This window comes from Ciconia boyciana, chromosome 7 (genome assembly GCF_034638445.1).
Source record: "Ciconia boyciana chromosome 7, ASM3463844v1, whole genome shotgun sequence".
Classification (NCBI taxonomy): Eukaryota; Metazoa; Chordata; class Aves; order Ciconiiformes; family Ciconiidae; genus Ciconia; species Ciconia boyciana.
This window is the reverse complement of record NC_132940.1, coordinates 67,246,888-67,268,043: the sequence shown is the minus strand read 5'-3', so window position 1 is coordinate 67,268,043 and position 21,156 is coordinate 67,246,888. Positions and strand designations below refer to the sequence as shown.

Here is a 21,156-nt window from a genome sequence, read left to right as displayed (position 1 = left end):
TGGATAATAACAATGAAGAAATAAAAGTAGGAGTAACTGACTGCAGCTTAGTTAAGTGATATGAAATACAGTACTAGCTTCTGAATATTAAGCCGAAAGCTGTTTAATTCCCAGTGAATCCCACCATGTATATTCAACAGGAAGCTGGAATTTTCAAACCTCTCTTGTAGAGAACGGGTGGAGGTATGCAAGAGTCTTTGGGGCAGAAAAAGGATATAAAAAAATAAGCCAGCCCATTTATCTCTCTCTCTCTCTCTCTCTCAAAAATCAGACTCACTGTTCGCTCATCTCTCAAACCTCTCCTCCCAGCTGTCTGCTGGTCAGGGCCGGTTCTGGTCTGGAAACCGAAGCAGGGTAAGGGTAATGCTCCGGGCTTCTCCTCCCCGGAGCAGGTGCTCCCTCCCTGCTGAGCCCTCCGCAGCACGCTGGGGTTTTCTCCGGTGCATTGGACGCTCGCTGCTGCTTTGCTGGTTCAGAGCTGCCCCAGGTAGCGGCAAATCGAACAACTGTTCGAGGTGGTAGCTGGGAAGGCAAAGACCCAGGTCTGAGGTACCCATGGGAAACCTGGCTTAGGGCATGTCCCCAGGGGGTGGGGGCAGACGGGCAGGACTGTATCTGCTCCCAGGGGAACGGGGGACAGAAGAGGGCAAGCTGTTGCAGCCGGGGAGCAGGGGTGGTGCGTGCTTCCTCCAGGCGCCCGGCGGCAGCAGCACACCCGGCTTCCCATGGCGCAGTGCCCTTGCTGGGAGCAGGTCTCCTCCCTTCCCCAGCCGAGGGCTGAAGGTCCTTGTGGACTTTGGTCTTGTGACGCTTTGATCTGCTGGTGCCCCTACTCAAGGCCTTGGTTCTCTCCCTCTGCGGACGTGCTGAAGTTTGGCATGCAAAGGATTTGTCCTCACCTTTGGGCAATGCAATCCTGTTTTGCCTCTGCTGCCAAGAAGTCTTAATCCCCTACGGTGAAGGACATGATCCGCAGCCTCTTTAGTTTACTGAGGACAGACTGGAAGGCAATTGTGGTGGGACAAGCAACATGGTACCATGAAGCTCTTGAACTCGTTGGTATGAAATGCAGCCGTTGGAGCCACCAGAGACTCTGGGCAACTTGCTATTGAAACACTTCAGTGTGTTGCAGAACAAAATGCAGCCGTTTAGCACTGAGGGTAGGGTGGCTTGATAAACCACAAAATATCCATTGCTTAAATTATTAATGTTAACAACTGTATATCTAGGTTTGGTGTGGATTTTCTTTCGTTTGCTTTAACGTTCTGCATTAAGCTGGTTCCTGAATAGCTGCTGTTTACTGCGTGTTCTTGTGTTGGATGAAGATGTAGTTACAGCAGGTGTGGTGTTGCTGCCTTTCGACAGGTATCTTCAGCCCCACGCTGTTCTGATTATACTGACGGTTTAGCGGACATCGATCCGAGGCGTTAAAGGACACAAAATTTTTGCTTCTTCCGACCAGGTTGTGACTTGTCTCCCCGCAGGCAAGCGCGGGCCCTGATCGCTGGCTCCGGGGCTGCTTTTCGTCCTTGCCGCTCGCTCCCGCGGTCTCCGGGTGACGGCCGCGGCCGGCCCCTGCCCCGCTGGGAGAGGGGGACCCGCGGAACCGGTCTTTCTCGCTGGGTTTTGGGCGCTCTTGGATGCGGTCGTTTGGGGGACAGGAGAACTTCGGCGGTGCGGTACTGCCTCCCGGTGGCTGCTCCGTTTATTCCCGAACGCACCGCATTCGCATGAAGGAGCCGCTTCGGCGTCCGGCACAACGACCTCGAGCCTGGCTGCCTTTCCTCTGTCCCTGCGCGGTGGCTGCGGCCGGCAGCGGCTGGCAGGGGTGCCCGGGCCGTCTGGCCTCCCCCCGCTGAAGCTGGGGACGCGTTGCCGCCCGTCCCGGGGCCGTCGCTATTTTTTCCCGCACCCCTCTTCAGCGCCGTGTCCCCATCCGTTACCCCAGCGCCAGTGGCTGTCCCCAGCCCGGGACAGTGGCTGGCTGTTCCCGGCAGGCGTGGGGCCGTGGCGTGCCTGACCCCCTGCCACCCAGGTGGGTAACCGGAGCGTGACAAACCTGCTCCGGCATGGAGCCCGTGTGCCTCTTCCAGCCCTTGGGTGCTGTTTTGGTACGCTCTTACTCCGTACCCCAGCGAAGACGTGACCCTTCTCAGCGTGGGTGTATAAAAACACCGCAGTCATTGCAGGATCAAATTAGCGTCTGCCTTAACAGCAGGGCCACCCCGGCAGCCCGGGGGATGCTGTCACCACCAGGAGCACCCCTCGGTCCAGCCAGTGCTGCACCGGTGACGTGCCCAGCATGCGAGGTGGTGCAGGGACCCCCGCGATTCAGCCCGGGCAAGGACTGCGCGTCAGTGGGCCCCCTGGACGGTGGGCAGGGGCGGGAGGGGGTCCCAGGTGGGGCTGGTCAGGGCCACCAATGCCCATTAGTGCCCCCGGGCCGGGACAGGCACAGGCGACTGTCCTGTGCGTCGTCATCCATCACCTGCGAAGCATGTCCCAGTCGGGCTCTGGGTACGACAGCCATTTAGACAATCAGTCTTAGAGAGCTGCATGTAGTTCATGCAAATGATATGCAAATTACCACCCCACAAAACAACTGAAGGAAAAATTCAAGGCGGCGATGGGGTGAGCGAGGTGGGAAGTGTCCCCGCTGGTACGTATGGGTGACCTGCAGGAATGGCACTCAGCTGGTAGAAGAAAGTGGCCCATGCTTTAAAACTGCAAGGATGTTTCTTATACCAGAAGAAGCAGAGAATTAAAATATAGCCATGAAAGAAATGTAATGATTGATGCATAGATGTAATAAGCTTCTAGCACTCTTGCATTTCACTGACCAAAACTCCCAAAGGAGTTATCTTTCCAGAGTGTGACATAAGGCACTTCTGTACTCCTGTTTTAGGGCTGTACCCTGAGCCTGAGGACCCCGGGACAGCTCCTGAACCTACGCTAACAGACGAGGAAAAAGAATTATTTTGCAGTAAGTCAGATACTAATAATTTTACCCCAATTGCTCTTTTTTTTTCCTCTAAAAACAGATCCTATTGATGACAGCAGCCTTAAATGTGGATAAGAGGATTGTGCTACAGTCTGATCAATTGTTTGTTTAGGTCTTATATTTTGGACTATATTATTATTATTAAGGGCTGAGTCACAACCAGGTTATACTCAATTATTTGTCATTTAGGCTAGACAATACTTTTTTTTTCCTGGACAGCCTTGCAAATGCTTCCTGCTTTGAAGAGTTTATTTCCTGGCGTGTTTTCCCAAAACAAGCTGTTTCCTAGGGGTCCGTTTGAGCAGAACTTGATTGACCTGTGCGATTCTTTCACAGTAATGCTGTGAGTGCAGTAAGTGGAAATGCAGTAGGAGTGGAAGAGAGGTGAAGAGGCATTGCTGTTATGAACAGATATAAGTTATAAACCCGCGTATTTCTTCCTTCCAAACCACAGCTTGAAAATTCAATCTGATGTCGCAATACTTATTTTTAGCAGGACTGATTTATTGACGTAGTAGGTCAGTGTCTGAGCTAGCTCATGCGAGTCTTTCCACGGCTGTGCAGTACGGGGTGACAGGCAATCCCACCTGCAATCCTCTGTGTCATGGAGCACATGGCTGTGGCTTCAGGGCATGCACACGGCTGCAGGGGATGCTGGCTCTGGCCAGGGCTACGCTCCAGCTGCTCTTCTTTCCATTGCAGTTTTAACCCTGGCTTTAGTCCACTTCAGTTTACGTTAATTTTTTTCTTTCCTTATTTTCTGAAACACCAGTAGCTTAGAATATATGAAAATGCAGGATAGGAAGGAGGGCACGCTGCATGACTCCTTTGTTGGTACGCTGTATGGAGGAAGAGCAGGAAAACGAGGGTTGTTTGCTTCAGACAGCAGCGAGCAGCGGGAGAGTACGTGATGCAACAGCAAACTGGCAGGGGTGGCTGCTGGTGCAGGGCCCTGAAAAGCAGCAGCTCAGGGAGGCTAGATGTTGGGGTGTAACACGAAGGGTAATTGCTGCATGGAATTGATCTGGATTTTAATGTTCACGTGTTTCATTTGGCACCCCGTGCCCCTGTTTGAGAGGGGTCTTGTGCTGTCTTAGCTGGTCCCTTCTACTGAAAGGGCTCTAATAAAATTGGCATGATATGGGCACTTCCATATTGAAGTTGATGCTTTAGGATTGCCTTGGGTAAATGGTGAATTCAATTTATTCTCTCTATCCAGTATCACTGTAAATTAGGGTAGGTTGCTGTGGCAGTTCACTGGAGGACAGCAAGTCTGGCTCTGCCAGGAGATTAGGAGACGTTGGTGTCTGTAGACTAAGCACTGTGAGCTCCTGCCTAAGCCAAAGGTGAACTCGGGGCAAGGATAGTGCATATTACGTGCTGTAACTGCACAGCCGTGCTTCAGCTGGAGATTGGCGTGGAAGAAGAAGGGGAGGCGTTTCCGAAGTGCAACAAAATAAAAGACCAGTTTTGCGGTAGTTCCAGGTCTGGCCATGTGTCCTGGTTTTGGCTGGGATAGCTACTATAAAGAAAACTAACTCTGGCATGGGGCTATGTTTCAGATTTGTGCTGAAAACAGTGCTGATAGCAACAACTAAAACATCCGTGTGTTAAGTGGTTTTTACACTGGTCAAGGATGTCATGCTCAGTATATAAAGCTGGGGAAGAAGGAGGAAGGGGGGGACGTTTGGAGTGATGGTGTTTGTCTTCCCAAGTCACCGTTATGTGTGATGGAGCCCTGCTCTCCTGGAGATGGCTGCACACCTGCCTGCCCATGGGAAGGAGTGAAGGAATTCCTTGCTTTGCTTTGCTTGTGTGCGTGGCTTTTGCTTTCCCTGTTGAACTGTCTTTATCTCAGCCCACGAGTTTTCTCACTCTTACCCTTCCCATTCTCTCCCCCATCCCACCGGGGGGGAGTGAGCGAGCAGCTGGGGGGGGGCTGAGCTGCCGGCTGGGGTTAAACCACAACAAAGAAATAACTCAAATTTTAATTGAGCTTTTTACCTTTTCAGTTTATTTCTAAAGCAGGGCTCTTGGTGCTGCAGCCGTTCTTTTTACCCCTCCTTCTGCGTCTGTGCCTGTGCTTGCAGTGTTTCCTTAGCAGAATTATTATTACCTATTTCTGAGTCCACCCTGTGCAGAAGTGGTTGCTTCTGGGAGATGCATAGAAATATCTTAATCCTGAGAACAGTGACAATTAAATCTGATATTTCAAATATTAACTAGAAGCCCTGTAAAAAATTACTATTTTTTTCTGCCAAACCTATTATTGCACAACTGGTTTGGTGCGTTAGGACAAGACGAAGCATGCGCTTTTGCCAAAGCAGGAGGTGCTTGTTATTGCCTGAGAAATGACAGTGGGTTACATGCTGCTGTAGTCTGATCCCGTTGAGTATCTCTGTAACCTGGGCTCTGTTTGAATGGCTGCGTTATGAGGCAGCAGCTGATAGCTCCTGAATATTCAATATATCTCTTTCATTTGAGTGTCGCCTTGCGGCAGCCCTCAGTTCACAGGCCACGTTCTGTTCTTTATTTTTCAACTGACTTTTTCCTCCTGAGCCCTCCTGCTGGCTGTTGTTGCCAAATGCAGGAAAGGGGTGGTAGGGGTGTAGGAGCCTCGATTTTTAATCCTGGGCTGAAGTGCCACTCGGCTCCGAGTGGCCGAACGCCTTGCTGAAAGAAACATGTTGTCTCGGGAGCTGCATGGCAGAGTAACCTCTGCCACAGGTGATCCGGCGAGAAATCACTTCCTGGCCGGAACCCAAAGGAAGCACGGGATTAACTTTGCCCTGCGCGTGTGCGCTGGCTTGCAGCCGTTAAGAGTCAGCGAGAGCGTGTAACGGGTCAGTCTGGAGGAGGTGTGCTGGCAGAGGCGGGAGCCAGGCTGCTGTGCCTCTTCCCCGCCTCTGCCCTCGTTGCTTAGGACACCTGCACCCCCATCCCTGAGGACCTGGAGGAGCCCTGGGAAGGGGTGCTCATCACGGCTGGCTTCCGGGCCGTCAAGCATCGGTGAGTTTGGTGCTGGGCTTGGTGTGGGGCTGGCCTGGGGAGAGACAGCTGCAGAGCAGAGGGTGTTCTCGGTGGCTCTGTGGCTAACAGAGGTATGGCAATGTGTCACGCACGCACGTATAATATATACATGGTAATATACTAAGTGAAGGACAGTAGTATCTGAAATTAAGCATTAAGCATTAAACTTACTGTAACCATGACTATAAGGAAGCTTAGAAAAGATTTGATTGTGCAATCTTGAAAAACGGACGTTCAGAGTAACTGGAAATGTGATACATAATGTGAATATGGATAGATAAGTGCAAACAAGTTTATTTTGCTTGACGATCCTTTGCAGCTGAAGCTCTGCTCCTTGCATTTTTCCTGTGTCTTGGAACCTGTATATTGAGCTTCCTTGGAAGTATTGTATTGGGTGTCAGAGAAAGGGAAACTGGAGCACTTCTTAAAAACTATTAATTTTTGTGCTTTCATAGGAATCTACTGGCAGAATGAGTCTACAAACTGCACAAAGCTAATTATAGGGGTGATAATGCTAGAGTATGTAGAAATTAAGCAGGCGCTCTCTCTATATGTAAAACTTTTTTTTAATACCACTGTAATCTTTCCTACCAAAAAATGGTATCTAGCTAAGCAGCACAGAACCATATGCTGCAGTCTGGAAAGACACTGGTATTATACCCTGTCTGTAGTTATATAGCAATATTTACTGACAACGCCATCCTTATGTCTTTTCATGCTATTTTTATATATATTACATCCCCAGCTTCTGCTTCATTTCAGTCATGTTATACAGCCATTTCAAGCATACGTAACTAATCGGTGAGGCTGCACACCATGCATAAGTAACGGTGCTGTAGTTCCCACCTCTTAGGTACGTTAAACTGAGAGCTGTTTTGAACCCAGCCTGTACTTAATATTCAACGGTGGCTGCAGCAGTGTAACTGAAATCTAAAAGTCGAAGACGAAGGTTTGGAGGGAGGAGGGGGGCTGAGTGTTGCAGACATCTTTCTGGGTGGCTACAAATGTCTTGAGACTGCTTTTTTTCTCCATCATAAAATATAGAGAAAGGAGGGTCTACGGAGTCAGGAGAGAGGTTTCTAGTTCTGCTTGAGCGATGTTGCTGAAAGGCTTGTCTGCTGCAGGCACAAACGCCCGGGCTGTTTGCTCTGAAGCACGTGAGTTTGGGATTTTGGGAGTTTGGGATTTTGCCTTCTGTGGCGTTTAAGTTAAAACGCGGTGGGTATGATTTTTCAGAAGTCTTTCATGCTCTTTCATGCTTTTTCTAGTGGCGGCAAGGGTGCATGTTTCCTTGGGATGTCTCCTAAACATCACGCTTCTGCGCAGTGTCTAAAAGCCACTGTCGCTCTCCAGAGCCACCCCTGTGTCAGCCAGCCGTTGTTTGCAGCGCAGACCTCTTGGTAGGGCTCTGTGGCCGGCAGAAGCGGGGGGGGTGATTTTTGTGTGTGTTTACTCATGGACTCTGTGCTGCTTTCTTGTTTGTTTTGATCTTGTAACTTGTTTTCTAGTATTACGTTGTTTAATGACTTCTGTTCTCCTCAGTGCTCAGGATTGTTCTCATTTTCTTAGCAAATTTCAAAGCATTTATAAAAGCCTATATTAAGGTGTAAAAATCTTAAGCCTGAAATGATGCAAAGTTTTTGTGTGTGCAAAGGGAGTAGACAGAGAAATTGCAAAAGTTCAGAAAACAGCGGTGTGTGTTCATTATGCCTGGCATCTACCCAGTAGTTTTTGATCTGAGTGGTGGGAGATGAAAAAGCAGTGAGAGTCTGCAGATATACTACTGAAGGTATCTTTTTTTTTTTCTCCAAGGAAATTAGGCAGTAGGAATCCTTCTGAGGGGAAAACAAACAAAACAACACTCCCCCCGACCCAACATCCCCCCAAAACCCACCACACAAAACAAGCCCAACCAAACACACCCAAGGGAAACAACAACTTGTGCTAAGAATCCACTAGGCTTCTCTCTTATCTTTCCATATGTGAAATGCAATTCTCTGAGAGATTGGGTTTCCTACTGGTTAGCTAAGGTTATTGGAGTAAGAAAAAGATGTGTTTGGTGTCATTAGTTATACTCCAGCTGGCCACAAGAAGAGTTGGAGTTGTTTGTCATGACCTGCATCACGTGCATGTTCCAACTTCAGCTGTAAACCCATTGCTACCAGGAGAGAAGGACTAAAGGGTGATGAGTTGGTAGGACAGTCTGAGAGCGGAATACTACAGAAAGTCATAAAGAACAGATCTCACCTGAGATTTCCAGCAAAGGGTGAAAGTGTTTAGTATGTTTGTCTTAAGATGGTGCCTTACTTCCCTGGTAACGTATTTACCAGTGTAAATCATACAACATCATTTTCGAAGAGAAAGCTATAGGTTTCTGTCATGCTTTTGACACAAGGACAATCTGCTATTCATCAACTATTTATTTTTATTTAGAAGCGGTAGCAATGAGGAAAACTGCGATGCTGCTGCGTTAGTTGTACCGCTAGCGAAATGTGCCAGTGGTGGCTCCTCCAATCTCCTGCAGAACCATAATCCGAAGGGACTTGGACGAAGACAGCCTCCCTGGAGCTGTGCTGGTGCAAGTTAGATTTGAGGTAGCTCTAAAGTGTCCTAAGTAAATTCTGGATGGTCATCCGATTATGGGGCAACAATTTATAACTGCTTAATAGTAGGTCTAAATTTGCAGAGGGGACCTTATTTTAGTCTTTCTGACTCCCTGGCGTTGGTTTGAAAAAGAAGTAATACTGCTGCCCTCAAACGCTCCTGACCAGGAAGGTCTTCTCTTCAAGCTCCCAAAACAACATGAAAGCAAGCCATGAAATGGCAAATCTCTATCCTTCATCGTCTTTGCTTTAATAGGTCCTGGGGAGCTCTCCATCTTCTGAGCCAAGCTGTGTGAGATTTCCTCCAGTCCTGGGTTTCCTGGCCTGGACAAGTGAATGGTTTGAATAAAACCTGTGCCAGTCCCGCGCTGCTTTCCAGGTCTCTGCCAGGCATGGCAGCGAGTGCTGAGGGGTTCCAGAGGCCAGTTGGCAGCTCCTGGTTAGACCTTGCCCTGGGTTAGCCTGGGGCGGATTGCAGCCAGGCTTGGTTTTGCTGGTGTGCCCAGCCCACAGCGTGCTGAAGAGTCTGTTCATACCCATCTTTTTGAAGAAAAGAGGCAGGGAATGTCTCCATTCACGTGTTTGTTATAACGTCTCAAGTCTACATGCCATCTGGCTGGAGAACAGCCTCCAGCTAGAAGAATAAACCAGCCGGTTTCTGTGGTGCTTAAGCACAACAATGCTTAATGTATTTTCAGCTTCATGTATTTTCAGGAAGTACCATGTGCACACAGTCTAAGATAAAACGTATGAAGAAAGTATAAAATGCAATACAACATCTTTCTTCCTAGCTGAACATTCCCCTGGCTGCAGTTCTGTGAAATCCTCCCAAAGCTTCCTCCGTCCTTGGCCTGGCTCCTCACAAGCAGTGAAATCCGGATGCGAGCCCTTTACAGCCCCGCTCACAAACTGCCTGTCTTCATCTCCAGCCGACGGAAGGCTTCGCCTGGAGGGGTGCCTCCATCTGAACTATCGCCCGTTCAGACGAATAAGCTGCTGAAAGCAGTGTCAGGCTCTCTGCCTGCCATGGCACAGCCGGGGCTCCCTTCCTCATAAAAAGTTTTGGGTTTTTTTGTCCTTGCTGCCACGCTCGTCTTATGGAAGACTGAGAAAGTGACTGTGGAAAATGCTTTCCAAAGCACGAGGAACACAAAACCCCCAAGTGGCTGGTTTTCCTCTTACCCTGTAACATGCAGTAATCTCAGATCGGGGACAATGAGACTTTTCAGATGAGGGTATGATTTCCTTTTGGTTTTATATGATAATGGCCTTGAAACCACAGGCAGTAGACCAGTGGCTTTCCACAATGTAAAATGTCCACTTGTGGAAAAAACAGCTCTGAGAGCATTGAGAAGCCTCAGTCCTGAAGCTGAGGGAGTTCCTCCCAACACGGGGGAGTTTCACAAGCTCAGGGGAATTACAGCAGGAATCGCTTGGACCTACACATTTATTTTTTCGAGATGCTAATCCTCAGGGAAAGTACAACTGAGAAATATTTATGCAAACTGTGTAATCACTGTGGATAAAAATATGCGGTTTTGGCACGTGTACGTATTTGTCTTCATTGAGCTTATGAGAAGGACCTGAGTCTTCCTTCTGCGCAGTTACTGCCCGTTGGTCTTCATCTCGGTTCCAAACCACGGAGTTTGGCAGAGCTCCCAGCATCTCTTGGTCCAAGCCGTCAGAGAGGTGACTCTTAAATATGGTGGCAGTCACTATCAAGTATTGCCAGTGAGGTCTTAGCTGTATTCTCTCTTCTTCTAACTTCTGAAAAAGTAGGTTATATGTAGAAGATGATGAAATAGTTGTTTTAAATGTAATTTAAAGAAAAAAAAATTACAAAAAGCAAAACGAGCAGGGTTAGATTGTATGATTTACAGCAGCAAACCTTGAATGCCAGATGTTACGCCTTTCACGAGGTGATCAGTTAAAGCGTGGGGAGTTCTGTGTGTTTGTCTTGCGTTCTTCCTGGGAAGAATAAAGCATCTCTTGGAAAGCTAAACTTCTGACAGGTTCTGCACCAGGCTGGGCTATTTTATTTCTTATTAAAGGTAAACCTGCTTTGAGTTTAGTCTGTTTTTCACCTTCAGATAACATCTAAGGCAGAACTTGGTTTTATTACTTAATCCAATTTCTATTGCTGTGTGATGAGGCAGTTACGAGACCTGTGTGGGAAGCTGGGTCACGTCCTGTTGCTGGGGGTGGTTATGAAGGAGCCGACGTGCCGGTGCCGGCAGCGGGCGCGGTGGCCAGCGGTAGCTCTCTGCGGCACGCTGCCTGCGCTGTCCCCGCGGCTGCGCCGGTGCGGGCAGGGCACTGACCTGGGGAAATGACCCACATAAAAACTGAGCATGCATGTGTGTGCACGCAAACCGGCAACTCTAACGTCAATGTTGGGTATTCCCCAGCCCGCTTTCCTTTCTGAACGCTTGATAACACAGTGCCAGTAACAGTCACAGGAGTGTTTGTTTTACTAAAAAGTTCCAATCGGTTTAAAAAACTGAGGCTGGTTGCTAATTCAGTTATCTTCAAGCCAAGCGTTCTGATCAAAGTTACACCAACGTGCAATTACAGGATTGTTTACGCCTGCTCAGACAAAGAATTGTACAGTGGCCTGAAATTTAGAAAAGTGCTTTTGTTATCACAGAGTGTCAGCTCTTACTTTTTTTGGGTGTTTACCTAGACTATGCACGAGAGCACTGCACATTAAACTGAAAAGGAATACACAAATTAGTTTGAAATTCCTTCCAATTTTGCTTGAAATGAACTAGAAATCTAAGGTCTTAGTTCACTTCCAGCAAGTCAGATAGCAAATGGCTTTCAAGCAAATTTGAAGTTGTATTCTTCATACCTTTCTATCATCTAAAAAATAAACAAAATAAAACACCCCCCAGCTATGCCTTAATGTATCATTAGGAGTTAGACTATAAAGCTCCCAAACCGTGAAGCGGTCCATGCCATCTTTAGCTTCTAGCTGGAAGTGGCTCCAGCGGCCCGTTGCCGTAGCATACTGTGCTTTAAGGAGGCAACGCTGAGAGGGGTTCCTCATACTGCCGGCGTTTCATGCGACTGAGATCACACTCTACCCACGGTCACTCTCTCCTGTGGCTAAATTTTTCTTTAAATAGGTATTTACGCTATCTTTCACAGTATAAAAAAATGAAGGCTTTCTTTTTCTTCCAGTGATTGTGATGTTATTCTTTTATGTCATTTTTTTGCATATTACAAATTTTTAATGTGTTCTTAGAGTATGTTTCTAGTATCTTAAAAGCAACGTGAGAAGTAAGTTTCTTTAAACACAATTTAATCCAGTGAAGAGGAAGAAAGGGGGAAAAAGCCGGTGGGGTTTATATCTGAGCAAAGACCGGTCACGTCTTCACTTGGTGCGGTTCCCCGGGAGAGCTGTGGGGAAGCGCGACGCCTGCTTCGGGGAGCTGCTGGGGCTGGAGGGAGCGCTTGGGCTCTGCACTTCTAGCACAGGCCGTAGCAAATGCCTTCAGAAGTGTCTTCGCTTGGATTCACTCTTTACCAAAGACTCAGTACAATGAAAGCTAGCACAATTTTAAAAAAAAGTTTTATGTTCAAGGTTTAAAGTAACCCATGAGTGAAAGGGATTCTGAAATCTGTGTAAATTGTGCTTTAATCTGTGTAAATTGTCACGGTGTCAGAGATCCAAAGCTGCCAAATATTAACGTTTGGCGTTTGCATTTCAGCTGCAGGTCTATTTGCTAGGGTTTGGTTTTTGTTTTAATTTTATTTAGCATCTTAGAATAACTGTAATCTAATTTAGAACCATAAAATTTCATAATAAATGTTTTAAAACATGAATTGCAAAGCAAACTGCGTTAACAGTATTAAAAGTTGGCAATTCCTTGGTTCTGAACTCCCGGAACCACATCACTTTTCTTCTGTCAGGGCATTTCGGTGGAGCCCGTTGGGAAAGCTTTCCCTGCCCGTTGCGTAGCTCTGCCGGGGCACCGGCGCTGCCCAGAGCACCGACGGCCTCCCCTGCTCTCTCCACCTCGAGGGCTGCGCAGGGACTGGGGCTCCAGCGCTGCTGTAGGGCTGGGGTAGATTCAAGATCTCTAGGGAAAAAGAACCTTTTAAAAAAGTTAACCCTATGGGGTTTTTTAAGGCCCCCCAGGCTGATGCACGCATCGGGCGGGCAGCGATCCCGGGTGGCGTCAGCCTTGTTTCCCCTCCTGGAGGATGCTCCCGCTGGCCCCGTGGAGCCTCGCTCCAGGTCAGGAGGCGCTGGGATCGTCCTCGGTGGCAGTCGCGCTGGAGCCAGCGCTGGGTGGCTGCGGCGGTGCTGCGCCAGAGCTGTACGTCTGTCGGTTCGTTCAACAGGGAACCACCTCGCGGGCAGAGGGCTGGTGGAAATCAGAACAGCGGTGGCAGGGTTATTTTTAGCTTTTTATTGTGAGATATCAAACCGGTGTAAGGAAAGGATTTGTGTGGCTCAGACAAAGCTGGTTCCTCCTCAGGATGACAGTGCAGGAAATAGCTTCAGAAGGTATAGTGCCGCAGGTAGCGTGAAAACTTTCTCTCATCTGCTGACCATGTGGAATGGACAATGAACACCCAACTCCGTTCTTGTTCTGCTATTCAGCAGGAGCGCTTCTTCACTGTATAGAAAAACATAGAGGTGTGTAACAACAGGATTGTTTGACGTAAACTGAAGAAATTAGAGCTGGACTGTGGTAAAGTGGCAAAGATAGACATCTGCATTTTTAACATCTCAAAGTAGAGAAAATATTTCCTTTTAATAATGTGAGGTTACTCATCTCTAAATGATGCTCCTTGGTGACTGGGGTGGAACTGATCATTAAAAATCATTGTGCAGTTTGAAGTCAAATTGTTGTATCCTTGTATTTGTGCCACCGGTGTCCTTGGCATCCTGAAAGCACTGTGGCTGCTTTTGCTTCTGCAGTTCATCACAGGAGCAGGTATTACTTGGTTTTGTGGTAACCACGTGGAAAAACGAGGAGATCTGGCTCATTGAGCAGACCCTCATGTTAGGTCTCGGGAGGCTTCAGCTGATTCTGCTTTCTTCCACACCCTCCATTGTGTCCTAGTTATCCTCTACGCCCGTGCTTCCAGTGACGTGCTAGCACGGACAAGCGGTGGTGTCCCCTGGGCTGCCTTCCAGCCACTGCGCTTCCCGTGGAAGCGAATAAGAGAAGGGAGTTGAACAGCCCGGGCTGGACAGTGTGACAGTGCGAGACAGTGACTCCTCCGAGTCAGCAGCGCTTGGCTTAGCGACTTCTACAGCAGCTTCACAGAGTTGTACAGAGTATCACATAGCTTTCTGGAAATTTAATCTCTGAGAGTAACCAAGGCTGTGTTTAAAATATTCTTTTCCCTTGTCTTGGGCTTTAGGCTGAGGTTGCTGATCAGCTGGGTCTCATGCACCATACGGAAGTTCTGACGTGGATCATGGCTGTCAAATAAATCACACCCACGTCTGATGAAACGTCACTGTGATGGATGCAGAGTTCAGCAACGTTGCCGTCCGTCTGTACCTGCGGGGTACAGCACTTCTTCGGATGGGCTAAGAAGGGCGGTGGTCTATTTCCGTGGTGGAGAACGGTGCGTAGGACAGGCAGGTAAGCTCTTCTCTGCCAGTACCAGGGGTCCATATGGAAGATCTCAACAGCCTGTGTTAAATGCTGCCTTTTGTTTTTATGGGAGAGGGTCAGGAAACCGGTGTTTCACCAGTTACAATGCACCAGCTCAGGAGAGGGTGGTCAGTGTATCTTGAGGTGGAGGGCAAAGGGTCTGGTCCAGGGCTCTGCTTCTGTTGTGGTGTTTTATCTGCAGCCCCTGGCTTGGATAGATGGTATTAGGGGGAGAAAGGGACAAAACTGAGTGCCTTAATAAGGAAAAGAACATCCACGTAGGGGTAGACATCAAATGGAGATGCAGAGACTGGGGGTTTCCTTGGTTCCCAGAAGCTCGATTCTCAGAAGCTTCCTCATACCTCTTGCCTGGGGAAGGTCGGGGGTATTTATTGTGCCCTGAAATCTATTTTAGGGAGTTTTGCCATATCAGAAGTCATCTATTACTGCATCTTTATTTCTCATGAATGTGGGCCTAGGCAGGCAAGCGTGTTTCTTTCACTTTGGTTACAATTGTGCAATCAGTGCTCATCTGATGCTTGGTGGTATTCTGCATTATGCCCAGAGGGACTTTCTGAAATGTTTTAGTTCAGCGTGCCATGCTTTTGCTATTACTTTTTCATTGGAGTGATTCATCTTCCCTCCCAGTCGCATTCTCCCCTAAAGCACATCCTCTGCTTCTCTTTGCTGTCTTTCAGTGCTTTACATAAATGGATATAAGTTATCATCTTGGCCATCACCCAAACTGGCATTAATTGTAGTAGATACGGCTGACGTTCCCAACAACCGATCCATAGCTCGCTGTAGTTGTCGGGCTGCTTGCTTCAGGGAGAATGAGCCCATATATTTTTCCCAAGCTCTTTAATTTCGGTGTGAGTGTGTATGTGTAGCTGAGAGCTTAATCTGGCCCCTGGTGTACTTCTTTTTTCTATTTTTCTCTGCTATAAAAGCTGAGCCTCCAGGACCTTGCATTTTGTAGTGCTTAGGAGTGTAAATAATGTATTTTGTTCATCCTTTTGGATAGCATTCAAGCAATAGTTGGATTACTTCTTCCAGTTTGTGCTTCTGGCTAAGCCCGTGTGTGCCGTGGTCGTGTTGCGCTGCTGCAGAGGGACAGGCGGGTGGAGGTTTTGGAAAGTCACCTGAAAGCTTCTTCAAAGAGGAACACGCTGTTGTGTATGTGTTTGTTCTCAAATGTACTGGAATATAATCGAAGTGACTCATTCCACTTCAGGCTTGAAATCCTATGATCATCCGACAAGATGGACTTCAAACAGGTTAAATGCTGTCGTGGTATCAGTCAAGTAAGAGAGATTCTCCTTCTAGATGGGATGAGGTTTTGGAATAAATTAATCTATTTCAAATAATCTAATTTTGCAATATCTTTTTTGTCATGTGCTTTCCTGCTAGCTTTAAGTATTTGTAAACAAAAGCTGTCAAGGTTGCAACCTTGATTGTGGTTGGTGGTTATTTTGGATATTGCTTTATGAAGTTGGGTGGGTAATAAAATATTTGATCCTCCAGGACAGGCAGATAGATGTCATTTCTCTGGGCACAGAAAATACTAAACATTCACCAACTCGGGCAGATGCTAGCAAGCCTTTCTCTTTATAAACAGCAGGAAGTGACACACTTCTGCTTGCCTCTAACAGTTACAGGTTGGCACCTACCGGTTTCCCGTTCAGCTTGAAGATGTGTATTTGGTAGCGAAGTTCTTCCCCCAGAGCAGCGTCCTCTCCCAGTATGGGGTGGACCCAGATCGGGTCTGTGTTGCAGGAGACAGTGCGGGTGGCAACTTAGCTGCAGCTGTGGCACAACAGGTTAAAAAAAAAAAGCTGGTTTGCTAGCTCAGATTTTTTTTGTCATTTCATGAACTCGTATAAAAGACTAACAAAAACCTCTGCTCAAAGCAAGCGCACGCACCTCCCAAATGTCTCGTGGCCCACGTACACAGGACATTGCGCAGCCTGCAGGACTGTCGGCGAGGGCTCGGAGTGTCCAGCCAAGCAAGTTGACTTGAGCCATTTAATAGCGTCAAAGTAGCTTTGATGCTGTGATGTCCTCCAAACATTTATACCCTAAAAAAGGCTCCCTGCCCTATAATTAGGGCATATATCACTCTATCCTTAAGCATATTTTGACTGGTTTAGGTATGTTTGAAAAGGGAATTTTAGCAATTTGACTTGTATAGATGTAAATAGCAGGAAAAAAAAGAGAGGACTAAATGTTCCAGTGGCATTTGATCACACACAGTTTCAGTGCCTTTTGCACTTCTCACTCAAGTTTATTAAATAAAGTCAGTGCGATGTTGCTGCTCTCTTGAGAAGTTATTTGGATTGTAATGAATCTCACTTGGAAAGGTGAATTTGCTGTGGACACTGAAGGCGGAAGATGAGGGAGAAGGTGGAAATTTATTAGTGAAGAGGGAAAAAGGATGACATATAAGAAATGTCAGTGTTCAATTCATCACATTTTATTTTTCACATGTCTAAAATGCACAGAATCATAGTTGTTTGAGTTCTAACACCTCAGGGTTATAAAACCAAACAGATGGATAAGCTCCAAATTGTGTGAAATGATTAAAGGAGCCTCAGAAACCTGCAATTTTTAAGCTATAAGAATAGAAATTTTTGATGGTTTAGAAAAAGCATTTGCTACTACTTCAGAAAGCATCAATGCTTCATAAAATCTCAATGCTTCAAAAAGAATATTTCCCAAATGTTATCCTTCAACATAAGAAATAAAATGAAATTATATTTGATGTTTGAGAATCTTTAAGACAACATACTGTTTTAGGTGACCTGCCTATGAATTTAGAGTTTCTTTAAAATAATCTACCCTGGTTTTGTTGATAATCTTATTTTACTTGTGTTGTAAAATGTGGGTGTTAATTCCTTACTTTTAAGATTTTCTGTCAGTGTGGGAGAACCAATGCTTTTTAAATGACTTTTTGTAATTATTTCTATTTTGTTCTACAGCTGTTAGAGGACTCTGAAGTCAAAACTAAACTCAAAGCCCAAGCTTTGCTTTACCCTGCTCTTCAAACCCTTGACCTGAATTTGCCATCTTACCAAGAAAGTGAAAGCAAGCCCATTTTACCCAAGTTGGTTATGGCCAAGCTCTCGAGTGAGTATTTCACTTCTGATTCCTCTCTTGGGGAAGCGATGGCCTCTAACAGGCGTGTCCCAGTCGAATCGAGCCACTTGTTTCAGTTTGTAAACCGGAGCAATTTGCTGCCTGAAGAGCTGAAGAAAGATCATGTTTACACCAGTCCCACCTATGGAAGCTCCGAGCTTGCACAGAAGTACCCGGGGTTTCTGGATCCGAGGGCGGCCCCGCTGCTGGCGAGCGATGCCCAGCTACGCGGGCTGCCCCTCACCTACGTCCTCATCTGCGAGCGCAATGTCTTACGGGACGATGGAGCCACGTAAGCCGGGTGCCTCCAGGCAGTGGGCATTCCTGTCACGCATGATCATGCCAAGGACGCCTTTCATGGGGTGATGATGTTTCTCTCGGGCCCAACTGAGTTAGCTGTAGGGCACCGGCTGTGGAACAGATATATTGGGTGGCTAAATGAGAATCTATGAGTTGAAAATGTTGTTCTAGTATGCCTGGCTCACGTTCACTGGATGTGATTGAGGAGCATAGGAGAACAGGAGCTATGTGAGTTTTTGGGTGTGATTGCCTCCTTCGTTGCGTTGCCCTGCAGTGTCTGGACTGCAGCATTTCTCATCTTCTCTGGCAGGAAAATCAGTCTGATTCTCACCTAAGTGTTCTTTCAGTGCTGTCGTCTGAGCTCAGAACCCCATAAACTGCCGGGACTGCCCTGGGATTTCTCTCCTGGCCAAGACCAGAAAGGTTGGTGTGCCCAACCCTGCCCGCATGCTGCCTGGGCTCGCCCAAGCCTCCGGCTGGCACAGCATGTGGGACTTGATGTCTTGCGTCGGTTGCTTCTTGTTTCTTCTATCACAGTGTCTTCATATAGCAGGCTTGTGCAAATGGGCAACGTTGTTCTTTGTGCATGGGAGGTGCTCGGTGGCTGCTTGCTCCCTGTCTGCCTTGGCGTGCTCCCTCGTCCCGTGGGACGTGCCAGCAAGGCCCTGCTGCTGCCGTCCGGTGATGGGGTGAGCAGTTTGGGGTGAGCAGATGGTTTACTTCATGAGGTAAAAGGCAGCTTGTGAACCCCTGCCCTTCGCACATGGCTGCTGGGTCTGTGCTGCTGTCTCTCTCCAGCATGGTCTGAGTGAAGCACTTGAAAACGAAACGGGATGGCTGTAACACAGTACAAATGATGTTTGGTTGGGTTTCTTTAGTTTTGTTGCGGGTTTTTAAGTGTCCTGGTTTCGGCTGGGATAGTTAATTTTCTTCCTAGTAGCTGGTATAGTGCTGTGTTTTGGATTTTAGTAGAGAATAATGTTGATAACGCACGGATGTTTTGGTTGTTGCGAAGTGGTGTTTACACTGGTCAAGGACTTTTCAGCTTCCCGTGCTCTGCCAGGCACAAGGAGCTGGGAGGGAACACGTCTGGGACAGCTGACCCCAACTGGCCCAAGGGCTATTCCATACCATATGGCCTCATGCTCAGTATAGAAAGCTGGGGGGAGTTGGCCAGGGGCAGCGATCGCTGCCTGGGGACGGGCTGCGCATCGGTCAGTGGGTGGTGAGCGGTTGCATCACTTGTTTTTTTTTTTCTTGGGTTTTGTTCCTCTCTCGCTCTTTTGTTGTTTTCCTTCTCATTACAATTTATTATTAATTTTTGTTCCAATTATTAAACTGTTCTTATCTCAACCCACGAGTTTTCTAACTTTTGCTCTTCCAATTCTCTCCCCCATCCCACCGGGGGGGAGGGTGACTGAGCGGCTGGGTGGGGCTTCATTGACGAGTGGGGCTAAACCACAACAAAACGCCTCTGTCTTACGCTGTAATTACATTCTCTAATCCCTGTACTAGAAGGAAATAATGTAAGAAAACAGCACTGGATATTCATCAGATAAAGGAAGACTGTGAAGCTCCCAGCCTTACAATAGCACTGCTGTATGTTTTATGCTCTACTTTTTAAGTTATGTATTGTGTGTTCTTATTATCCTTAAAATTGTTTAGCAGTATTGACATATGAATTTTAAAAAAATTAAATTAGCTTAGTAGCTTTATAGGCTTGAAAAAGAAAGACACTTCGGCTGTCAGTCTTGAACAAATATCCTCTCTATAAATGCTTTGTGTATTAAATATAAACCCTAAAAATTGAGTGATGAATGAACACATTGCCTACTGGTTTAAAACTGATCACAACACACCACAAACATGTACTTCTAGCAATCCTGCTTTTTTCTTTTGCATAAAAGATACTGAATCTTCAATAGTTCTGGTTTTTTCTGAGTGTGTGTGCAGCCTGTTTAGATGGAATGTATATGGAATGATTGCCATACTTTTCTTTCACCTTTATTATGTTGAATATAAAAATTACACTTGTCTTTGATTCCAGTGCAATGTACTTTTTGTCACTCCAGTATCCTGTTTATTGGAGAGGAATAACAAGTTGGTGTTAGTACACACGGTAGCTATTGCAAACACCCAGGACCAAACCCAGGGAGACGTTGTTTTACTTCTGCTGTTATCGTTAACGTGAGTATTTAGTAATGCTTGACTGTGGTTGTTGAGGAGAGAAGCAGAAGTGGTTGAGTAGGTGTCCTTTATCAAGAAAAGGATGCTGAAGCCTGCGACTGGGATGGAGACCAGCGGGGAGCTGAGCCCGGCTGTGGGGAAGGCTGGGCCAGGGCTCCTGCTCGCCCCAGGAGATGGGGTCAGAAAATCGGGTTCGGTGTTGCAGCAGAAGTGTTCTGTGTCTGCTTCTGAATCTGTGCTTGAAACGGCGAGTGCCTTACTGCCAGCACACTGGGCACGAAACGTACCGTGGGACTAAACAGCATCCCGTATAGCCCACGTGCACAGCAGTGCACTGTGCTTGCATGTGTGCACGTCCTCAGGACGCATGCACGCTCGTGCAAGCTCCCGGTGTATGGGGGAAGTTATTTCTCAGGGCGTTGTCCGTAGCGCTGCCAGCAGGTCCCGGCTCTCGCCCGTGGGACTGGGCTCCCATCTGCTGGCAGCAGACATCTCGACTGGAGTTTTAACTCTCTCTCATTTGGAATTAACAGCAGCGTAGGATTCCGGAGGAATTGTAGGGGTTTGGGATTTTTCCTCAGTAACACCTTTGGTCTGACTTTTTATACAGTAATATGGTCATGTCCCAGAGAATATTCCTCAGGCTGGGTATTTCCAACGCTGTAAGTGCTAGTGGGATGAGCCGAGTTGGCCTTTAGTTACCAGTGATCCTTTCTCTGAGTCTTACAGGCTGCTTTATTCTTTCTTCCATATAAATGGCAGAAAAAGACCTGCTTACGAGAACGTTTGGAGAGGACAGTAATTCTGTTTGTGTCAGAGGGGGACGTGCACCAAGCCGGGATATGAAAGCAAGCATCCCTCAACAGATTACACTGCTGTCACTGATACTGGCTTTGAGTGTTCTCCTTCCCTGCAGGCACTGGGACACCGCAGATAAAGCGGCGTTAGTCTGGCTGAGGTGTTGGGGAAAGCTCATCCATCACTCGGTGGGTGACAAGGACCAGCATGACAAGCAGGAGGGTGGCCGTTCCCAGCAGACTGAAGAGCTGGGCATGTGCTGGCCGGGCATGTGCTTTCGGGATCCCCCGAAAGCACCGTGGGATCCGCCCTGTCCCACCCAGGAGGGGCTTTGCCCTCCTTCAGGGGGTGCTGGAGATGCCGGGCAGCACCAGGCCTCTGCCAGCAGAAAGTGTGCCAGCACGGCGGGAGCAAACCTGGGACACCCTCCTTGTCCGTGCTGCTGCCGACTCGGTGTTTCCTCCGTCGTGGCTACGGCAGG

At 47.5% G+C, this 21,156-nt stretch overlaps 1 pseudogene; it reads left to right on the top strand.

Moving 5' to 3' along the window:
* Positions 1-965: 965 nt before the first annotated feature.
* Positions 966-19,529, top strand: LOC140654799 (arylacetamide deacetylase-like; annotated as a pseudogene).
* Positions 19,530-21,156: the final 1,627 nt, after the last annotated feature.